Source organism: Alligator mississippiensis, chromosome 4 (assembly GCF_030867095.1).
Source record: "Alligator mississippiensis isolate rAllMis1 chromosome 4, rAllMis1, whole genome shotgun sequence".
NCBI lineage: Eukaryota > Metazoa > Chordata > Crocodylia > Alligatoridae > Alligator > Alligator mississippiensis.
The window spans coordinates 102,544,407-102,565,278 of record NC_081827.1 but is presented as its reverse complement, the minus strand read 5'-3'; the positions used below and the strand labels follow the sequence as shown (position 1 = coordinate 102,565,278).

At 43.2% G+C, this 20,872-nt stretch overlaps 1 protein-coding gene across 1 annotated transcript in view; it reads right to left on the bottom strand.

The window, feature by feature from the left end:
- The window catches only part of LARGE1 (LARGE xylosyl- and glucuronyltransferase 1), a 424,798-nt gene extending 404,139 nt beyond the window's left edge, over window positions 1-20,659 (bottom strand). The window contains exon 1 of the mRNA XM_059726428.1: window positions 20,174-20,659. The gene's annotated coding sequence lies outside the window, so the exon portion shown is untranslated. The remainder of the gene's footprint in view (window positions 1-20,173) is intronic.
- Window positions 20,660-20,872: the final 213 nt, after the last annotated feature.

The following is a 20,872-nucleotide window of genomic DNA, read 5'->3' as shown; positions in this document are numbered from 1 at the left end:
TCTGAACCACGAACTCCCCACACGTCCAAACATTTGGCAGCAAGGGAACAGTAGCTGCTCCCCTGCTGCCAAATTTCTGGACCCATGGGAAGCCTGCGGCCTGGCATGGCTCTGCACACTAGATCAGGTGCTCAAGGTAGTGTGAAGCCCAATCCCAGCATATGTGGACTGGTGTGGGGCCCGATCCTGGCATACAGGCCCTGATCCAACCTGCAGACTGACCCCATGCCACTCACCTGACCCACAGGGCCAAAACGTTGGGCACCACTAATCTAAAAGGAAGATGCTCAGAACTCTTTAAGATCCTAGCTAGGTTTAGGTCCACAGCTCAAGCCAATGGGAGTCATGCCAGCAGTATGTGGGGGAGAACAGGGCAACAACCCTGGGAGTTGGGGGACACAACAACAGCAACAGCTGCCCTGCTGACCCAGCCACTGCCACACCACCAGCAGTGCAGTCACTGATGCTGCTTTGTGCATGGTTGCTGCCCAGGGCACTTAAGCAACTGGTTATGCCTCTGGCTGCAATTTACTCCTATGGGTTTGGATCAGGCCTTAGTTACCCTGAGATAAACATCTGAGAAAACTTTACAAACTGCATTACCAGAAATTGGCTCTACGTCAGGCTTTATTGATCTTTAAAAAAAAAAAAAAAAAAAAATCAAGTACAGTTTAATGGCCTTAGGAGTCAGCATTTTTCCACATTGTGTTCCACACTTAACCTCATTTCTGAGGCAAGTGCTTCTAGCCTACAATGAGCATCTACGGGTTCTTGATTTATACTACATATGGAACATGGGAGAGAGAGATATACCCGTATTATAATCAGAAATTTGCATCTCCTCCTCCCCCCCACCCTTCCATCTTCAGCCCTGATAAAGGCAAGTAATTTTGCACAGACTAAAGAAACAAAAATAAAGTGAGTAGACAGTAGCTTAGACCCCCAAGACTGCTGGGGGAGATGCATTAATACTCGCTCACTTCTCCCAGTGAATATTTTGGATAGAGAAGTCAAACAAAATATAATCTAGAATTCACTGTCATGCCTGGTGTTCATGGAGCCACTTCCAGGGTAGAGATCCTCATTTGCATTGGAAAGCTGTTCCTGAACCACAGACTACAATGATATCTCAAGTACCTCTACCAAAGACAAACAAACAAGTCAAAAATCCTTAAAACCCCCACATCCCTTCTTTTCACATCAAGCATAAACCATTACAGGAGCATCTTTAATCAAAAGTACTTTGAAAGACAGCAAGGATACTTATTTCTTGTCTAGTGCTTTTCATCTAACACTTTACAAACATTAAAATGGTGAGATAAAAGGACTGCCATGGAGTGGGGGGAGGAGATGGAAATGGATCTCGGTAGCAAAATGGATTAGGTGCACTGCTGCCACTTCACTTCTGAATACTTGGGTTTCATTCCCACTTTAAGGCCAAGTGAAAATGAGTTCTGCTCAGGGTGCACTAGAACAACTGAAGATATGACAGTATATAAAAAGTATATGGGAAAAACTAAGGGCACTGCTAGGGATGCCTTGCATAACACCAATTTTACTACTGACTAGAGAATAGAAGTCCATCTCATTTTCATAAATTTATATTTCTAGAATGAACATCTCCTTGTTAAAGGGAAAGAACGTAAATTTCAGTCACTCCTTTCAAATTCCATCCCCACCACAGAAAGTAAAGATTTTAATATTAGTGACCTGTTCAGAGGGAAGAGCCATCTCCCTTTTTATTCCTGCTGTTCTAAGGCATTTCCAAAAGCACCCCTCACTGGCACCATGAAGCCCTGGATGCAAGGTTGTAACTTACATGTTTACCCACTATATGCCACACCGAATTCTTTTTTCTTGTCCAAGATGCTGTTTCTCTTCAGACACTGTTATTCAGAAAGCCTTGGGCAAAAAATTGGATGTGAAATATTCTTTCAAGTCTGTTAGGTTGAGACTCATCCTGGTCTCTGGTGTGAAAATTGTTCTATGTTGGCTGGCCCTTCACCTCCGCACTCAAAAGTTTCACCTTGTGCTCAGTTGAGCACATACGGCAGCTGAGCAGAGTCCTGTTAGTGGCTCCTGGATTGAAAGGCTCTCCAAAAGCAAGATTCTGCCATGCTTAGCACATGCGCCACTTACATGCTTATCAAATAATGGCATAATGTGCTTAACTACATAACAAAAGGCAAGTCCCGATATGTTGCCTATAGCTTACAGAGTAACAAACATTGGTTATCTGTATACTAGTTAAGTACAAAAACCTGCTAAAGAACGTAGTCCCAGGCTACTTTTGCAACCAACTGTGCTTCATGTAACTGGGAGAGGGGAAGCAAGTATAAAAGGGCTGCTATTAGTACCCTTGCAAATGACAGGAGCTAGTCAGTGTCACAGGTGCCATCAGCCCTTCTCCCTACCCCATGCCCCATTCAAAGAAGTTCCAAGCCCAAATACTAGAAGCCTTGAAAAGAAGATGGGCTAGCTCCTCTCGAGGTTGGTAATAGTACAGAGCTGTATACTTAATAAGTACTGACTGTTTACAGAGTTGGTATAGCTGTGTATTATGGGTAAGCACATTGCCTTCTCTCAGTTCTAAGGCTATGCATTTAAACCAAGCATGCAACATGAACAATGAATAAGTACCTCACTCTATGCTGCACTAAAAATCAAAAAGACTACTCATAGATGAGGTTCTTACTATGTGTCGCAGAGACTGACACTAAGATAACGCAAGACTACTGAGGACCTACTCTGAAACCCAATGAAGTCAATGGAAACATTAACAACATAAGAACTGCTATTTACTGGATCTGGCTATAGGTCCATCTTGCCCCAAATTCTGTCACACAGTGGCAGAGAGTGGAGCTGAAAGGGAAAATGAACAGGGTACGACCAGGGTTTCTTTCCCCACTGTTCCCCTTTACTTGCAGCCTCCAGTATTTAAGGTCTACAAAGTTCTAATTCAGAGGCTGTATCCCAAAGTCCCATACTCAATAGCTACTAATGCACCTTTCCTTCAAGAATGTGTTCAATCCCTTTTTGAATCTGGCTAAACTGTCGGCTTCTGCAACATCTGGTAGCAATGAGTTCCACCCTTTAATTACAAACTGTGTGAAAAAGAACTTCCTTTTGTTAGTTTTAAATTTACTACCTACTAGTTTCATTTTGTGACCCCTAGCTCTTGTATTGTGCTGAGAAAGTAAATAATAAATGCTTATTTACTTTCTCCTCTCCGTTTTGTAAACCCTTATGTCCCCACTCAAGCATCTCTTTTCTAAACTGAATAGGCCTAGCTTCATTAATCTCTTGTCATATGGAAGCCCCTCCATGCCACTAAACATCCTTGTTGCCCTTCTCTAGTTCTTCTATATCCTTTTTGAAGTGTGGGGTCCAGAACTGGGCACAGAATTCAAGGTGTGGACACACCATGGATTTATAAAGGGCATGATGATACTTTTCCTTTTTGTTTACTATTCCCTCCTTAATAATCCCTACCATTTTGCTTGCCTTTTTGACAGCTACTTGAACACTGAGCTGATGTTTTTAGCTAACTGTCCACAATGACTCCCTGAGTTCTTTCCTGTGTGGTAATAGCAAATGTAGAGCCCATCCATGTAAGTATAGCTTGAGTTATTTTTGCCCCGGTGCATCACTTCTTGCTTACATTGAATTCCATCGGCCATTTAGTTGCCCGTTCACCCAATCATACCAGATCCTTCTTCAATTCCTCACAGCCTGCCTTGGTCTTTACCACTCTGAAAAATTTTGTGTCATCTACAAATTTGGCCACCTCACTATTCACCCCCTTTTCCAGTTCCTTTTTGGATGTTAACAGCAATGGTCCCACCATAGATCCCTGGGTGACCCCACTGCTTACTTCTTTCCATTCCGAAAACTATTTATACTCACCCTTTGCTTTCTGATCTATGAGTGGACATTCCCTGTAATCCCGTGACAACCTAATCTAGTTAAAAACCTCTTATGGTGGACCTCGTCAAAGGCTTTCTGGAAGTCCAAATATACTACATCAACTGGATCACCCCAATCCATGTGCTTAGGGTGAACTGGGGTGATCCAGCACTCTTGTAGTGTTGCGAGGCATGTTCTTCCTTCGACAAAGCCATGTTGATGCCCCTAGCAAGTTATGTTCATCCATCGGCTGAACAATTCTTTTTTTATTACTGTTTCTACCAATTTTCCAGGAACAAAGGTTAGGCTCATTGGCCTGAAGTTCCCTGCATCCCCCCTCTAGAGCCTTTTTAAAATATTGGACTCATATTGGCAACCCTTCAGTCCTCTGGTACCAAGGCTGTTTTTAGTGATAGGTTGCATGCTACAGTTAAGAGCTTGACAGTTACTGATCTGAGCTCCTTCAGGACCTTAGTGTGAAAATTATCAAGTCCTGGTGATTTGCTACTGTTTAGTTTATCAATTTTCTCTACAACCTCATCTACTGAAACTCAATTTGGGTCAGCTCCACTGACTTGTCCCTAGAGATGAGTGGATTTGATGAGGAAATCTCCTTAACATCTTCCACAGTGAAGACAGATGCAAAGAATGCGTGTAGTTTCTCAGCAATGGCCCCATTATCCTTTAGTGCACCTTTTACACCCTGATCATTCAAAGGCCAAACTGACTCCCTGCCAGGTTTTTGGCTTCCAATGTACTTAAAATTTCATTGTTACCTTTTATGTTTCAAGCAAGTTTCCCTTCAAATTTGCTCTTAGTTTGTCTTGTTACAGTTTTACATTTGATTTGCTAGAGTTCATGCCCTTTTCTATTTTCCTCATTAGGCTTTGGCTTCCACTTTTTGAAAGAAGCCCTTTTTCTGCTTATTGCCTCTGCAACTCTACCATTAAACCATGCTGGCTTTCTTTTGGTCCACTTTCCATTTTTTTCAATTTGTGGTATGCATTTTCTCTGAGCCTCCAATATGGTATTCTTAAGCAGTTCCCATGCTGTTTGCATGTTCTTCCCCTCCTTAGAAGCCCCTTTTAACTTCTAACTAGCTTCCTCATTTTGGTGTAGTCTCTCTTTTTAAAGCTAATGGCTACTGCAATATGGTAGATTTTCTGGTCTACATGGATGTCAAACCCAATTGCATTGTGGCCACTACTGCACCAAATCCAGGGCACTACTTAGGAGTAGGTCAAGAATGGCCTTTCCTCCTAAAGATTCCAGAACTAATTGCTCCAGAAAGCAGTTTTTTATAATTTCAAAATATCTGGTGTTTGTATCCTGGTCTGATGTTAGATTGACCCAATCTATTTGTAGATAGTTGAAGTCACCCACTATTACTATGTTTTTTCTGCTGTCACAGCCTCTTCCTTAGCATTTATACCTTCCTAATGCTGTTCTAGTTTGGAGGTCGATAGTACCTCCTCAGATATTATTTTTTTTCTTACTGAAACCCAGAATTTCTATCCACAGACATTCTTTGGTACCACTCCAATTAGTTGAAAAATCTACCCTATTTGACTGAAGTCTTTGATATAGAATACCACTCCCCAGCCAGTACAGCTTACTCTGTCTTTTCTGTATAATTTATATCCTGGTATAACAACATCCCATTGATTTTCCTCATTCCACCATGTTTCAGATCCCTATTATGTCAATATTATTATTTACTTCTAAGCAGTCAAGTTCTCCCACCTTTGATCTTAGGCTTCTAGCATTAGTATAAAAGCAGGTATACTTTTTATTGTTGCCTGGCTGGCTGATTCTGTATGACTTTTTCCATCATTAAAGGTATTCGCTTCTGCTTGTCTTTTCCCTGTTTCTTATCCCCATTTTTTTATGGTTTCACCCCTATAGGCTGCATCAACCCAAACTGTCTACTGTTCTGCACCTGTCAGCTTCCCCTCATTTTTAGTTTAAAAGCTGCTCTACCACCTTTTTAATATTATATATCAGCAGTTTGGTACCATTTTGGCTCAGGTGGAGACTCTCTCTCCTATACAGGCTCCCTCTATTCCAAAAGGTCCTCCAGTTCCTAATAAACCTAAACCCTCCTCCCTACACTGTCATCTCAGACACACAGGCAAAGCCCCAGAGTCTCAGTATCTAGCTGGCTCCAAGTATGGCACTGGAAGGATTTCACAGAATGCTACCATGGAGGCCCTGGACTTCAACCTCCTACCTAGCAGCCTAAATTTAGCTTCTAGGACCTTTCTGCTACACTTACCAACACTATTGGTACATATGTGGACCACAACCATCGGCTCCTCTCCAACCCCACCTAGCAGCCTATCTGCATGTCTCATAGGTCTGCCACCTTTGCTCCCAGCAGGCAAGTTACCACACAGTCCTCTCAGACATACATGAGGGCCTGGGGGAATATCTGTTCACCAAGGTCCCCCAGGGGAGGACAAGAAATAATGGGCACAAGCCAATTGAGGATCATTTCAGGCTAGACCTAAGTAAAAACCTTCTTTACAAGCTGAGGACCGAGGGCTTGGTCCCCCTAGAGGCGGTACAGTCATCCACTCTGGTGATCTTCAAGAGACATCTTGACACCCATCTTGCTGGGGTCGTCTGATCCCAGCAGTCTTTCCTGCCCAAGTACAGGGGGGGCTGGACCTGATTATCTATAAGGTCCCTTCCAGCCCCTAACTATGAAACTCTCTCAAACCTAGCTATCTGTGTCTCTAATAATCAAATCACGCACTACCACCACCTGCCTCCTCCTATCCTGTGGGGTTCCCTCCCTTAGAAGAGTATCCTCAGTGCAAGAGGGCACTGTAACATCAGCTAGAAGGTGGTTCCCATCTAAGGGCTAGTTTCCCTCCTTCCCAGCCTGATGTCCTCCATCCCCAAGCCTCTCATAATCCTCAGCAGGATAATGTGAGCTGCTATCCTCAGGATAATGTGAGCTGCTACAATGGAAGTGGGACAGTTCCACAGTGTCCCCAAAAGCCTGTCATCAATCTCTCTGCTTCCCTTAGCAGCTCCACCCTAGCCCCGAGAGAAAATACTTATTCTCTCAGGACCAGGAATTCCTTGCACCATTTGCCAAACATTCCCATTTGGGCTTTGGATCAGGCTATTAAGGCTTTAATTAGGTGGACCTCAACCTTTTTAGGTTCACCCCATTTCAAAAACTAGCTTATTTATTAGTGTTAATCTCTTTGGAGAGGGGCCAGGGAGTTGGGGTAGGGCAGTGGACAGGCAAGGAAAAGCCTGAGCCTGCACTTACCAGCTTATCTACTCACACCTCAGGGCACCCTCCAAAGGATCTTGCAGCACCCCAGGTTGAGAATTACTGCATTAGAAGATAAGGGGCTGAATTAGATATCTAAAGAAGCTGAAAGTCAGTAGAGCATGATGAGCACTAATGTGATGAAATCATTGATACTTCTACCTTAAAAGGCTGGCTGTTGTGTGTTACATCAGCAGGAGCTTAGAGAGGCCTTATCACAGTCATTCCCAGGTAACGCAAGTTATAACTGGAAACAAACACATGGATCCTGGCGGTTAGGTTCCCATTCCAGGGGGATGACTAGCTGAAGATGGCATTTCTTGGCGATTTGCTTCATTAGAGAGTAGAGGAAAGTCCAAAGAACAAGCTGAGATGGTATAATCTTGAAAAATCAGAGAATGGATTTTCTTTGCAAAGACTGAAGTAGTAAACATCATCATAACCAGCTTCCTCTTCCAGCCAACATTCCCGCTGCCTTGCCAGACTACTAACAATCAGCCCACAGCTTAAATTTTTCCAGTGACTCTGCTTTACTGTTGATAGTAAAATGTTGTAAACCAGAAAGCAATGCTTGCAACCCTGATTCAAAACAGATGTAATTGATCCAGTCTTTGGCAATCAGAAAGCTATATGATGAACTTAGATACTTATGGGGAGTACAGGTGACAGAAACAGACAAGAAAACACAAGGGAGACTGTATTTGAGATGACTGACTCAGTGCCTGCCATGTTAGATTCATTTCACCTTCATAAATTACCAGTGTACAACAGATGCAGTGGGATCTGTCTTCATCCTGTGAAAAAAAAATTCTAATAGCTTGGTCCAAAGAGGTCATCTTATATTCTAACTACTTTCAAATTCCATTTTGACATTTCCCAAGCAAAGTATAAAATGCAATTGAATCAAAGTCAGGATTAACACAAACCTAACCAGCACCTAGAACATTATGCAAGTCCAAAATGTGCAAAACAATCTGTTAGTGTTTTGCTGTCTATCTCAACACCAGATTCACAAGGTAGGACCATGGTTTTCACTACTAATCAAACACAAACAACAAATCCACCACTAAATAGAAGTTATAATCTTACTAATACAAGTCATGTATCTAGCTACCATACAATCATAATTGAAAATAAAATAAGGTAAAATACAAACAGTAACAGAAAGGGACATATTTGAGTCACTTCAACATGTTCCCACCTCATCATCTTGTTAGTTCTTCTGGACTGCAATAGTTTCTCACTGTGGTCATGCTGACAGCTAGGTTGATAGGTGTGATCACCCAGTATTCCAGAGTACAATATGGTATGATCCTGACTGACAGCTCCATCACCAAGAACTCACCAATACTGACATATTTCTAACCAAATACATGCTTCTGCTCCAGTTTATGCCACCATTGTGGAAGGTTTCCCTGTATTGATACAAAGTACAGCTTTGCCATTCCAGCTGCATCCACATTTGGAACGGTTTGCTACTATAGTATAATATTCCAGCATTTCTACATCAATAGAACGTCCTTAAAATAGGCATAGCCTGTGCATTTATATACCATGTCCAGCACTTGGGACCTTTAACCCACCTGGAGCCTCTAGTTACTTCTGTAAAATGAATGCGGAAACACTAACAGCAACCACCACTCCCTCCCTACCAGAGCTTTTGCAACTCCATTGTTTCACCCAGAGAAATCAAGATGTTTCCCCAAACTGCATTATACTTTTTGACACATCACCTTTTAGCTTGAAATACTTGGATAGAAAACTATGCCAAGGCCCAAACATGGTTATACAAAATACACACCAAGTTACACAAATTAAAAAACTTAAGGATGTCTGTAAATGAGCATGGAGGCTGCTTTGATGAGCTGTAATTACAGCACGTTGGAGCAGACTGGAAAGTGGTAATTACCACGCTCCAACAGCCTCCCATATCTCATGTATCAGTGTCCCCCTGCTTCAAAATGGTGGTGGGAGCACTTTCACTAAAGGTTATTGAATGAGCTTTAGTTCAAACACCTCCGCTACAATTTTGAAGTGCAGGGATGCTGATACATGAGACGCTGGAGCGCTTTAATTAGAGCAGCTCTTGGAGCCACTCTAATTAAAGCACTGTCCCGCCCCCTTGTCCTCAGAGCACGTGTAGAAGTGCCCTAAGTGTTGTGGAATTGATTCCACAATGCCAGGGTTTTACACTTCTTGTAAATAAGCTTTCTATAAGGTGGGGGGATACCAAAACTTATGTGGAACACAGGGTGTCTCCGGACAGAAAAAATAGAATACTCACAGAAGTAACGGACACTTATTGAGATTTGTTCTCCATTGCTCTGCATCTCTCACGAGTCCTGCAAAGCTGGCATAAAATGATACTGTAAAAACTCCTGCTTGGAACCATTTTTCACCCCGCTTACAGAAGAGTTAAGGATTCAGTGCACACACACATCCTTAATTTTCACTTATGGGAACTTCTGCTGTAACTGCATGCCAGCTATTAGTTGTCTGTGCCAACTCAGCTCTTCAGTTTCTTGACAAAGTCACCTGGCAATGGATAGACTGAATATTTTGAAGAACAACTTTAAGTTACACCTTTAAGAAGACCAAAGAAATATTTGTTTTCTCCTTCAAGCACTTCTTTAAATATTGAAAGGAAGTAAAATATTTAAAAAGGTGAAAACACTGGTTTCTTCCTTTGGCAATTTTATAGCTTTAAAGCAATGTAAAATCCATACTTTATAGGTATTTTCAATCCCTGGTATTGTTGGCTCATTTTTTGCACTGTTTTTTAATAATTTTTATCTCAGAAGCCAATAGAGGCCTCAACCTGGGAAGGACCCCATTTTTTTATTTTCCTAATAAACCTAGTAAGCAACAATACTTGCCTAAAAGAGGCAGTTCCCTACTGATTCAGGCACTGTACTAAGGCTCAGGAGACTTGGAACCTGTTCCCAGATGCCACGCACCTGCTGGGCAACTTTACACAAATCATCTGAGCTCCCTGTTCCTCAGTTTTCCCATCTGTAAAATGGGGATATGCTTTCTTCCATAGTAAAGCACTTTCAGATGAGTGGATGGAAAACCATGAATACCCAGTTCTTTTACAACAACAGTTATTAAGATACCTCATTTTGCATAAGGATGTTACAATCAACTTCAGTTCCTCAAGCATTAGCAACATAATGGTGTTTGTGCCCATCATCTTAAAAAAAAACGAAAAAGCCACATACATGCACCAAAGCTGCCTTCCCTTCAAATTCCCCTGTTCTTTTTATTAATTAATGGATTTATTTTATAGAAAAGTAAGACTATAAAGGATCTCAGAAAAATCATACATTTCAACATCCTGTCTCAAGACAGAACCATCCTTATCTAAGCTACACCCAAGTGTTTGTCTAAACTCTAAAAGCTTCCAGCGATAGAGTCCACAATTTATCCAAGTAATTCATTCCCGTACTTTACTAGCCCATAATCTAAATTAAATATATGCAAAATTAAGACCCCAATCCTGTAGAAAAATATACCTTCAACACTTCAAACCATTTTATGCACTTACACTTAAGTGTTAACTTCCATGGAAAAAAAGGAAATTTTGCACTGAAACAAAACCTCCTCCAGAAAAGGATGTGGGATAGAAATCTGGATCCACAATCCAAAAATGCAGAAACAGATTTTGCTTTATCCATCGAATTCCAACATCATTTCAACTACAAGTGAATCAATCAATTGGCAGACCAACCCAAAGACTGCTGAGGAGGGATGGTGATTATTATTACTGTCCTGTCCATGTCCCCTACAATCCTGAGCTGTCAGTGATTATGAAAAGTGTTTAAAAAAAACTTGATTTTGGACTGTGTTAAATGTTACTTCTTTCTTATGTGAATGGCCAAAAAATTCAGACGTGTATAGAAGAATTTTTCAAATATAGTTATTACCTTTGTTTTTGCTGTCTAAGCAAATGACAAAAAGACAGAATTATTATAGTTTCTTCCCTTCACTCCAGGACTGTATCTTCAACAACTTGGTATATAATCAATACCATTAAGTAGGAAAGAATTTTTTTTCCTGTATGGATTCTTGTAGTCATTATCAGGTCACTTCTTACATTCACCCAACATTTTCCACTTAACGTCAGTACTGATTCTTTTAGTTCTGCTTTTTAAATTTCTTCTTTTTCTTCATTTGTAATATCTAGTAACCTGTGAGTTTAAAACTTTCTAAGGAAATGCATTCAAGGCTAACTGCTTCAGTCATTTGTTTAAATTGATCATTTTGTGCTACATGGAAGGTGATGTCAGTATAAAAGGTTGCAGCTTTCTTATCAAGTTCAAGTCTTTGCCTTGCAGTTGTTTTTATGGCATAATCACTGATTGATCTCTGTCACTTTGGAAGGGTTGTTGAAGATGAACATAAACTGCTCCTGAATGAAGCTGATGTTGAAAAGCTGTTGTAAGTTTTGGTCAAAGCACTTAAATTATAATATTTCAATGATAACAGCAAGGTTCTCTCCATTGCAGGATCCTTAAACTTGTCAATGTTCTGATCTTCCACTTCAATAAAAAAGGGTTCCAGTCAATGACACATTTATTCCTGAAGCACCCAAAGAGACAGATCAGCAGTTTTTGCAACAAAAATGAATCTTCTCTTTATTCTTTCTTTAAAAAGTCAACATTTTACTTTACAAGAATGGCAGTTCTGCTAATCCACAAGTATTTAAAGGTTTGTGTTAAGAAAAAAAAAAAATCTTAATTAATAATGGTCAACGTAGGGTTTGTTTTCTGGTTACTGGGCCTAAAGGATTTGTATTTAAACCTGTTTTCTGTAACTTTGAGGGCTGAAAACCTTAAGATGGAAGTTGAAATTCTCAAATAATGAAATGACTTCAGAAGTTAGGGCTTTTAAAGAAAAAAAATGAGTAAATATTGTGGTAGCTGGCAACACTAGAATTATCACTTTTCATTCCTTTCATCCATCCAATGGCTTGCTTCCTTCCACTACCTTCAACTTGAGAAATGTTGAGTCAGACAAATTCATACACTGATGTCTGGTAATTTCAAAACATTAATCTTCCATTTGCAGTAATGATTAGCAGCACTTTTAACTAAAGATAGAATGAAAAGGAAACTATCAGGGGAATTCAGTACTGTGATGACTGAAAAAATAATAAACCCAGCTATCTATTTATAGAGCCATGGTACAGAGAGGGTCTGACTACCTTCAGAAATTTCTAGAATCTAAAAAAACAAACCTCTCCCTAACCATCCCCAACAGCACCTGCACCTGTCACCATCCCATGAGTTTTCATGCTACCCACCATTCATCACTGACTGCATTCATATTCCTCACTAGGCCTCTAGACAGCTCCACAACTTACTTATTGTTTCCTAGCACACCTAACAGGAAGCTTGATATACTCACTACATCTTCCCTTTTAAGTTCATAATAAAGTTTTCATTTGCAGACTTAAATTAGAGCCTGATGGTTTCTACCATTAAAGAACTCTATAAAGTATACAGTTGTTTGTTGTAGCCGTGTTGGCCTAAGGACACAGGCAGACAAGGTTCTTTAGGTAGATATGATATATTTTATTAGACCAACTAAATAGTTGGGAAAATGTTCTTTGCAAGCTTTGGGGCTCAAACACCCTTCTCCCCTCCCCCCCAATACCTGCAGAAAGGTATTTGCGCCCAAAAGCTTGCAAATAACTTTCTTTAAACTTTTTAGTTGGTCTAATAAAAGATATCACATCTACCCAGAGAGCCTTCCCTGCCTATAAAGTGCATGACATTTAAACTAACTACTTCAGTGACAGGGGTTTCACAAATGAAAAGGCTCAGAAAAAAAACCTTACTAACGTAATTACTCCTAAAAATTTCCATTTCCCCACACCCTTCTCCAAAACACTCTCAGTTTTCACAATATTGATTAAATAAAACAATACTCAACAACACTTTCCCTTCCTAACCAATATCATTCTTAACTTTTCACTTGCTTCACAGTGTGTAGAACTTGATAGTTATGAAACTCATATCATTGTAGTGTGCATATTTCCCCACAAACATGTACAATTCTAAAATAGGTATTATAGGAACTAGTGAAAATTGCAACCAAGAGCAACAGTTGGTAAAACCCTTTAGCCAAAGGAGAATAATAAAAATTTCCATGATGGTAGGGATGCTTTAGTATCTACTTTCATTAAAAACAATGCAGTACAGCACAAACAGAAAAGGTTCCAGTACCTGTAACTGCTCAGGGCAGACTGATGCAGTACTGTCATTGGCAAGTCTATGGCTCTGGTGTCAGGAGGAGCCACAAGCAGCAGTACTAACATTAGCAGAGGGAAATAGGTAGGATTTTTGTCAGTATCACAGCTGAGCAGCAGAACAGTAAAACAAACCCAGTGTCTGCAACTGATCAGTTTTCTGTTTTGTTCAATTTCAAAAAATGACAAGCAGGAATAGGGGGGAAGGACAGGAGCTAATCATAGACAACTGATAAACAGAGGCTGGGGGCTGGGGTACAACAGACAGCATAAAACCCTGCACCCAATCAAAGATAAGGCTCATGCAGGGGAACAATCACTCCCTCTCTCATCCCTATTTGCAGTAACCAAGATTGCAGAACGGAGAAGTACAAAATGGCAGAGCTCACCTCAGGCTAAAAAGAGACTTTGGATTTCTCCTGGGACAAAGCCTCCTGGGATCTTACGGTTGCAAGATAAGTACCTAGCCTGATGAAGGGTTTTTGAACTCAAAAGCTTGCTTAATAACTATTCTCCAACTATTTGGGTTGGTCTAATAAAAGATATCAAATTCACCCAAGGAACCTTATCTGCCTAAGTACCCAAAATAACACTTTGGCCCCAATAACAGCAGCTCACATGCAGCTTAATTGTCGTTTAAGCTGCCAATGTAAACAAATGACCCCTACCTGTTTTAATGGGAGTCAAAACCAAGGACAATCAGGTGTCTGTTCTTACCCTTAGCTTAGAAGGTTGAAAGTGTGAGAAAGTGTTCCTCTTCCCATCCAACAGCTAGAATCTGGCCATAGAGAGCTTCTGGTTTATCAAACATCCACCAACTCAGATGGACTCTGATGATGGAACTCCTCAGTTTGTGATGATGACACCCTAGGCCGTGTTCAGAGGAGAAGGAACATGCATTTCCCCAGGAATAAGTATGTGCAGCTGCTACTTGTCCCTGGGGAATGCCTGTGCCATGCATGCTGTGGCACGCAGCAGGCTACCCCAGGTGGGACAGGGGAGGATGGGGCCAGCAACCGTGCTGGCCCCAGCAGACCTACCTGGGGACCTGGGGGCCTCAGGAAGCTACAGCTACAGCGCTCTTGCAGCAGGGAGCCTGGCAGGCAGACAGAGCATGGCTCTGGCTGGCCAGGCTCATTTTAGGCGACACGTGCTGCCATCACATGTGCTGCCCCGCTTATTTTGGCGTGTGTGTTTTTGACCCTGGAATCTCCTGGGATCAAGAAACTCCCCCCCCCCCCCCCCCCCCCCCCCCCCCAGCATGCTGCAAACTGGCCACGCAGGGAATGCCTGCATTTGTGGTGTGTGGCGTCACATACCGCACACCCATGCTTGTCTGGGCGCAGCCCTAGAAGGGAAACCAATCTCCTCTCTCCCCAGTATCTAAAGCAGTGGTTCTCAACATTTCTAGATTCAAAGCACTACTAATTCCATTTGAAAATGGAATTTCACCCCTTGGAAAATGCCAGCTCTTCATTTTTCCCTCATTTTTTTCACTACAAAAAAATAATAGAGAAATTTTTCTGTTGCAAAGAACTCAGAAAGACCACAACAGGTCAGAATGTTTTTAACAATATGGATTTCTATTTGAAATCTTTGGTTTTATCTTATGAGTGATGTTTCCACACCTAACAGTGCTAACATTGAGTAGTACCCCAAAGCATCCTTGGAAGGATCTTGCAACCCTGGTTGCAAATCAAAGATATAGAGGGAGGAGATTTGACTTTTCACCATAATTTTGACTCAGATCTGGCCAGTTCTTTTCTGACTCTCCAACTTGCTAATCAGCCTCTTGTTAACAGACTTAGCCCCTAATGCAGGAGCCATATCCTGAAAAGGGGCAATGGCTATAATGTTTGACAATGCTGCAACCAGATTTGGTTTGATTTGTAAAACTAAAGTTTGTAAATATCTATTGGGTGAGACCCTGCTATGCCAAATTTTTTAGCAAGTTGTTCCAACTTCCAATGAGGCTGGCTTTTATATGAGGATCCCAGCTCTAGCACCAACTTTGGAGCTGAATAATACAGGCTGAGAGACTCCCTCTCAACTAAGTTCTCCTGATTTTTGAGCACTAAGGCCTCCTATAAACTGCTTTTTATAGGTGGCTCAGCCTTGAAAGCACACTCCTTTTTAAGGCAGAGCTCTTGTCAACAGGATGCAAGACAATGAAGAGGCCAAAAGCCAAACAGAGCCATCAAAAAAGAAAAAAAAAAAGAAAAGGAAAAAAAAGGAGATTAAGTGACTTTCCAACTTATTTTAAGTATCCACAATCTATTGTGTTTTGTTTTGTTGTGTCAGTGAACACTTGCTAGAGGAAGTCAATGGTGATGATGGTAGATTCTGCAACTGCATCAGCTGAGGAAAGTTAGAAATAGCAGAATATTTATACTGAGTGGGATGTAGAGTGTGAGGAATGCACACTCCTTACTGTTTTGCAGAGGCAAAGTTATAAAGAACAAAAATCCTTGATGTTGCGTTAGTGATTCTTCCTCTCTCTCAACAAAACACTATCTATGCCATAATAATGTCTGCATTTACAGTTTGGAAGAAAGGTAAACATTGCTTCCAGAACACTCACAACAAAGAAAAGATTGTGGTATATGTTAAAACAAAACAAAATGTAATTGTAAAGCAAATAACAAAGCTGTCCCCAAACACAACTGTTGGTGGCTCATTAGTATATAGGTTTACATACAAACTTAGCTGTCTGGATACAGAGGGGAAAAGGGTCATGTGCTTCTCTTGATTCATGTACATGAGTCCCACTGACATCAACTGGAGTTCTGAATGTGGATCCAGGTCAGCATATGTTGCAAAAGCTTTGCAATCAGGTTATGAATTTCACCCCTCATTAGGCATCAGCCTTATAGACACCAGACAAAAAAGGAGCAGATCTTAAGGAAAAGACCATGTGCAGAAGTACAGAAAGGCAGGCAGGCACGCTGAGACTTCAGGAACCTTTAACAGAATTGCTTCTGCAAAACATCACATCACAGTTCCTGCTGAAGGCAACAGGACTACTCGTCTCAGTAAGCCAGTCTCATGTGTAACTGCCAAGCAGTGTACCTCATTTTAGAAATCTTTTAGCTCAACAATATAAATGTACATATGTATAAGCTACAGAATCCTCTTCTTCAAAACAACCTCTGACATGAATACTACCTAACCCAATAGAGACTTGCACTGATGCTAGGAGACTAACAGGTTGCCTTAACCTGCCTAAAGGCATGTGTTTATTCAGCACTGTACTACACTGAGATTTATCAGGGAGCAAGTTTGAATTCCAGGTAAGTCCAATAGCTAGCATCTGACATAGTAATATTTAAAACCACATTGCTAATTCTCCTTTTCCAGAAATCTCAAGGCAAATTTCTCCAGACCCAAAAGAACCATTGTCCTTTTGCAAAAATCCAATCTATTTTATCCAGAGAGAAAAGCTGCGAGCTACACTCTTCTCCACTATTTTTCAGCCAATTGTTTTTAAATCTCTAACCACACATTAGCACCAAAACATCTGCACATTATGCTTCTTCTTCTATAAATCAGAAAGTGTTTTTGGCTACTAATGCACTACATCAACAGAGATGCAACATGCAAAATAAAGCAGACTCTGGGAATTAAATGTAGCTAGAGGAGGTAAATGGAAGGCAAGCAAACCAGCTACCACAACAGTGACTTGAAACAGAGAAGAAAACTACACCTACATATATATATATATATATATATATATACACATATACACACACACACATATATATATATATATATATATATATATATATATATATATATATATATATATATATATACATACATATACACACACACACACACACACACACACACACACACTCACTATCAATCAAATTACCCACCAGTGACTATGCAGCCACTGCGGCTTCTACACGACTTGCAGCCATGCTGACCACAGGCTTTCCAATCTCGGATTGCCAGTCACAGAGCACCTGAGCAGTAAAGATTTCAGATCCTGACAGTTTTGAACTTGGATTTACTTGTCTGCATTTTTCAGTTTCCAAAAGTCAGGTTCACAGAGAGGTCTGTCCCACAGAGAATTTTTTTACTTCCTTTTGCATTTTAAAAGACTACAGCAGAGTTCTTTATAAACTACCCTTTGATAGCCTATTTTCATTGGGAGCAGAAATCAGTATTTCTCAGATGGGGTTTGGCCTTAAAAAAAAAAAAAAAAAAAAAAAGAAAGAAAAAAGGAGTTTCCACTCTGAACTCTCTCACATTTACCCAGGCTGATTTTGCTTTTATATGCAAGAAAATGCCACTACTGGTCTTAGCAAGATAGAGCTGGGAGTCCTTATATGTCATAATTTCTATTAGACTAATCTGTGTGCTTCTATCACTGGAAAAAGGTGGAAAAAAAATCTAGTCCCCCTAGTGTACTGTCGCAGTACAAGGTTGAGGAATATATGTAGCAATTCACTAAGCTGTCTTTCTGTATGAAAGAAAACTAGCTTTTTTAGCAGAGGACACAGGCACTTACAGAAACTGCAGTGCAACTATGCGGCCTTTCAATCCCTTTATCTAATTTCCTGCAGATTCTGTTTATAAGCAAGAGAAACAGTGAATGTTGTACAAAGAAAATTAAATCTGTATACCAAGGATTTAATTAAATAAAAAAGTGCCGACCTGTTGGCAGCTGCTAAGTCTGATTTGAATTTGCTAGGTTATTTCCATTTGTGTTTCGGCCTGATCCTCCCTCTTTATCAGGGTAGCAATCCAGAGGAAATATTTAGAAATGTTGGACCTTACTGGTGTGGTATTTCTAATCTAAGGTCCACAACCTCTCAGACTGACAAGCAACAGCATTTAGCTCTACGAACCTACATTCATTTAGCAATTTTAAACAGATGTTATGTCATCCAAGTTCTACAAGCAAAAAGGTGAGATCCGTACAGAAAGCTTGTGACAATGGTTCAGATCCCTTTTCAAGTTAATTAGTTCATTTCCAGTGTAACAGACAATGCGTGACTGAAAAAGAAGGCAGCTCTATTTCCTTTCTGGCAATAACCCACCTTCAAGATGGAAAACAGGAAGACACTGCGCTCAGGTGAAATGCCTAACTAAAAGCTGATCACTTGGTCTAATGCTACACCAGGATAGGAACTTGCCTGCTTTCTGACAAACCAGATTAGATAGTTTTATAAGCACATAGCAAGAGCTCGGACTCTCTCCAAAAGTGCTTACATAAGGCGTTGTCAAACTTCACCTTACCTTCACAGAGGCAGCAAATTATTTGTTCCCTAGGGAGCTGAGATTAATGAACTAAATGACAACATTTCAGAGATATGGGATAACAACAGAAATCTGTCCAAGGGATAGACAACTCTAGCCACCAGGGAGGGGAAAATTCAACTCCATCATCAGAATGTCCCAATCAAACATTTAGCCCTGAATGAACAAGCAGGATGCAATCTGCTCCCTGAAAGCGACCCACTGAACCAGATTGTCTGTCAGGAAGACTGACTGTTTAATACATTTACAGAGATGGAAAGTGTTCATAGCCTATTGATTCTGGAGAAGAAGTTGCACAAGGCTGATAAAGTGACACCTTTCTATTGAACCCAATCACTTATCTAAACCAGCCAGAAAAAGAAATCTGTTCTTCAGGTGTTTAGGTGACTTCCCTGGCATGTGTTTTACATACATTAAATGATTAGACAGCCCCGTTAGAAGTCACACAGCATTACTCGCCTCCTCTAACAAACTGAAAACGTGTCTCTCTCCTTCAGCACCCCAATCCCCCCTGCCACTGAAACACTGAATTGCCTGCCAGTCCCCTTCTCCCAGCCTGGTTCCTCCTGCACTCAGCGAGGTGCAGAAAAGTTCTCCCTGGCACGCAGAGAGACTGCTGTGACACCACAGAAACTCTCCCTGCCCGGCCGCCGCTTCCGGAGCCCACTGCAACACGCTTCTTCTCCCTCTCCTTCCCACACCTGCTGCCCCACAAACGTCTCTCATGTCTCACCTCTTTCCCTGACTCAAGTTGGGCGCATCTGAGACTTGCACTGAACCCTTGCTGGCACAAGGCTGCTGTCACAGCGCCTCGGACTGATTTGGAGGGGGGGTGTTTGTTTGTTTGTTTTTAAGTGTGGGGTGACAAGGGAGGAAGGGGGGAGACCATGGGGGTGGGGGGAGAGAACTGGGGGAAGGGCCAAAACTAGGAAAAGGGGGCAACTGAGAGGGAAAGAACTGGGAGATGGGGAAAAATGGGGGGGGGAGAGAAAACTAGGAAAAGGGTGGAACTGGGGGGGGGGAAGATACTGGGAGGGACGGAGAGTCCTGGGAAAAGGTGGGGAAGGGAGAAAACTAGGAAAAGGGGGGAACTGGGAAGGAGGAGAACTGGGAGGGAAAGGAAAGTGGGAGAAGGGGGAGAGAACTGGGAGAAGTGGGAACTGAGGGCGGGGGGGGGGGGGAAGAGAGAGAGCTGGGAAGGGGGGAAGTAAAGTGGGGGGAGAGGAAAACGGGGGGGAGGGAAACCGCCTGCAAGCCCTCCCCCCAGCACGAGTGCGGGGCAAAGCCAAGCCGTGGCGGAGCGCTAGCCCAGGCGTGGCCGCCCCGAGGCACGGGCGTGCGCCCCTTTGTGAGCGCCGGAGGAAGGGAGGGAGCGAGCGAAGGGGCCGCCTGTCCCCCCGCCCGCCCAGCCGTGCGCCCCCCGGCTCCCGTCCGCCGCCGCCCCCGCAGCGCCTCACCTTCCCCGCGCGGCGGGCAGCGGCTCGGCTCGGGTCGTGGCGGGGGCCGGTCGCCCCTCAGGGCCTGCCGGCGGCGCGCTGCATGGCGAGCGGCGCAGGCCCCGCGGAGCCGGGGCGCCCGGGCCGGCCTCCTGCCCGATCCCCGGGGCCTGCGAGCGCGCCGGGCGGGGAGGGGCGGCGCGGCGCGGCGCGGCGAGGCGAGGCCCTGGCCCGACCTGGGCGGCGGCAGCCCCGAGAAGGTCACGGCCACGGGGGAGGCAGGCGGCGGGCAGGGCTCCGGCGGCGGCGGCGGCTGCTGGCCCGGCCTGGGCGGCCGCTGGGTGCCGCGCTGCCTCCGCCGGGGCCCGGGGCCAGGCTCCCCCCGCCGCTGCTGCCGCCCCGGCTCGGGTGGCGGGGCCAGGCTGGCCCCGGGCTCAGCGGCAGCTGCAGTGCCTGTGTGCCCGTGTCATGTCTGTGCATCGCAGGGTTGAGCCGGCGCCGCGCCGAGCCGAGCCGAGCCGAGGCGGGGCCAGCCCGCTGCCACGCCGCCCGCTGACAGGCGGCCAGTGCCCAACCAGCGGCAGCGGCAGAGCCCGCCCCTGCCCCTGCCCCTGCCCCTGCCCGCACCTGTGCCCCGCTCCCTGCCCTGCCCGCTGCATGCCCCCCCGGGCAGGGCAGGGCCGCCTTTTCTCCCACCGCCTCCTCTGGCGATGGTCGCTT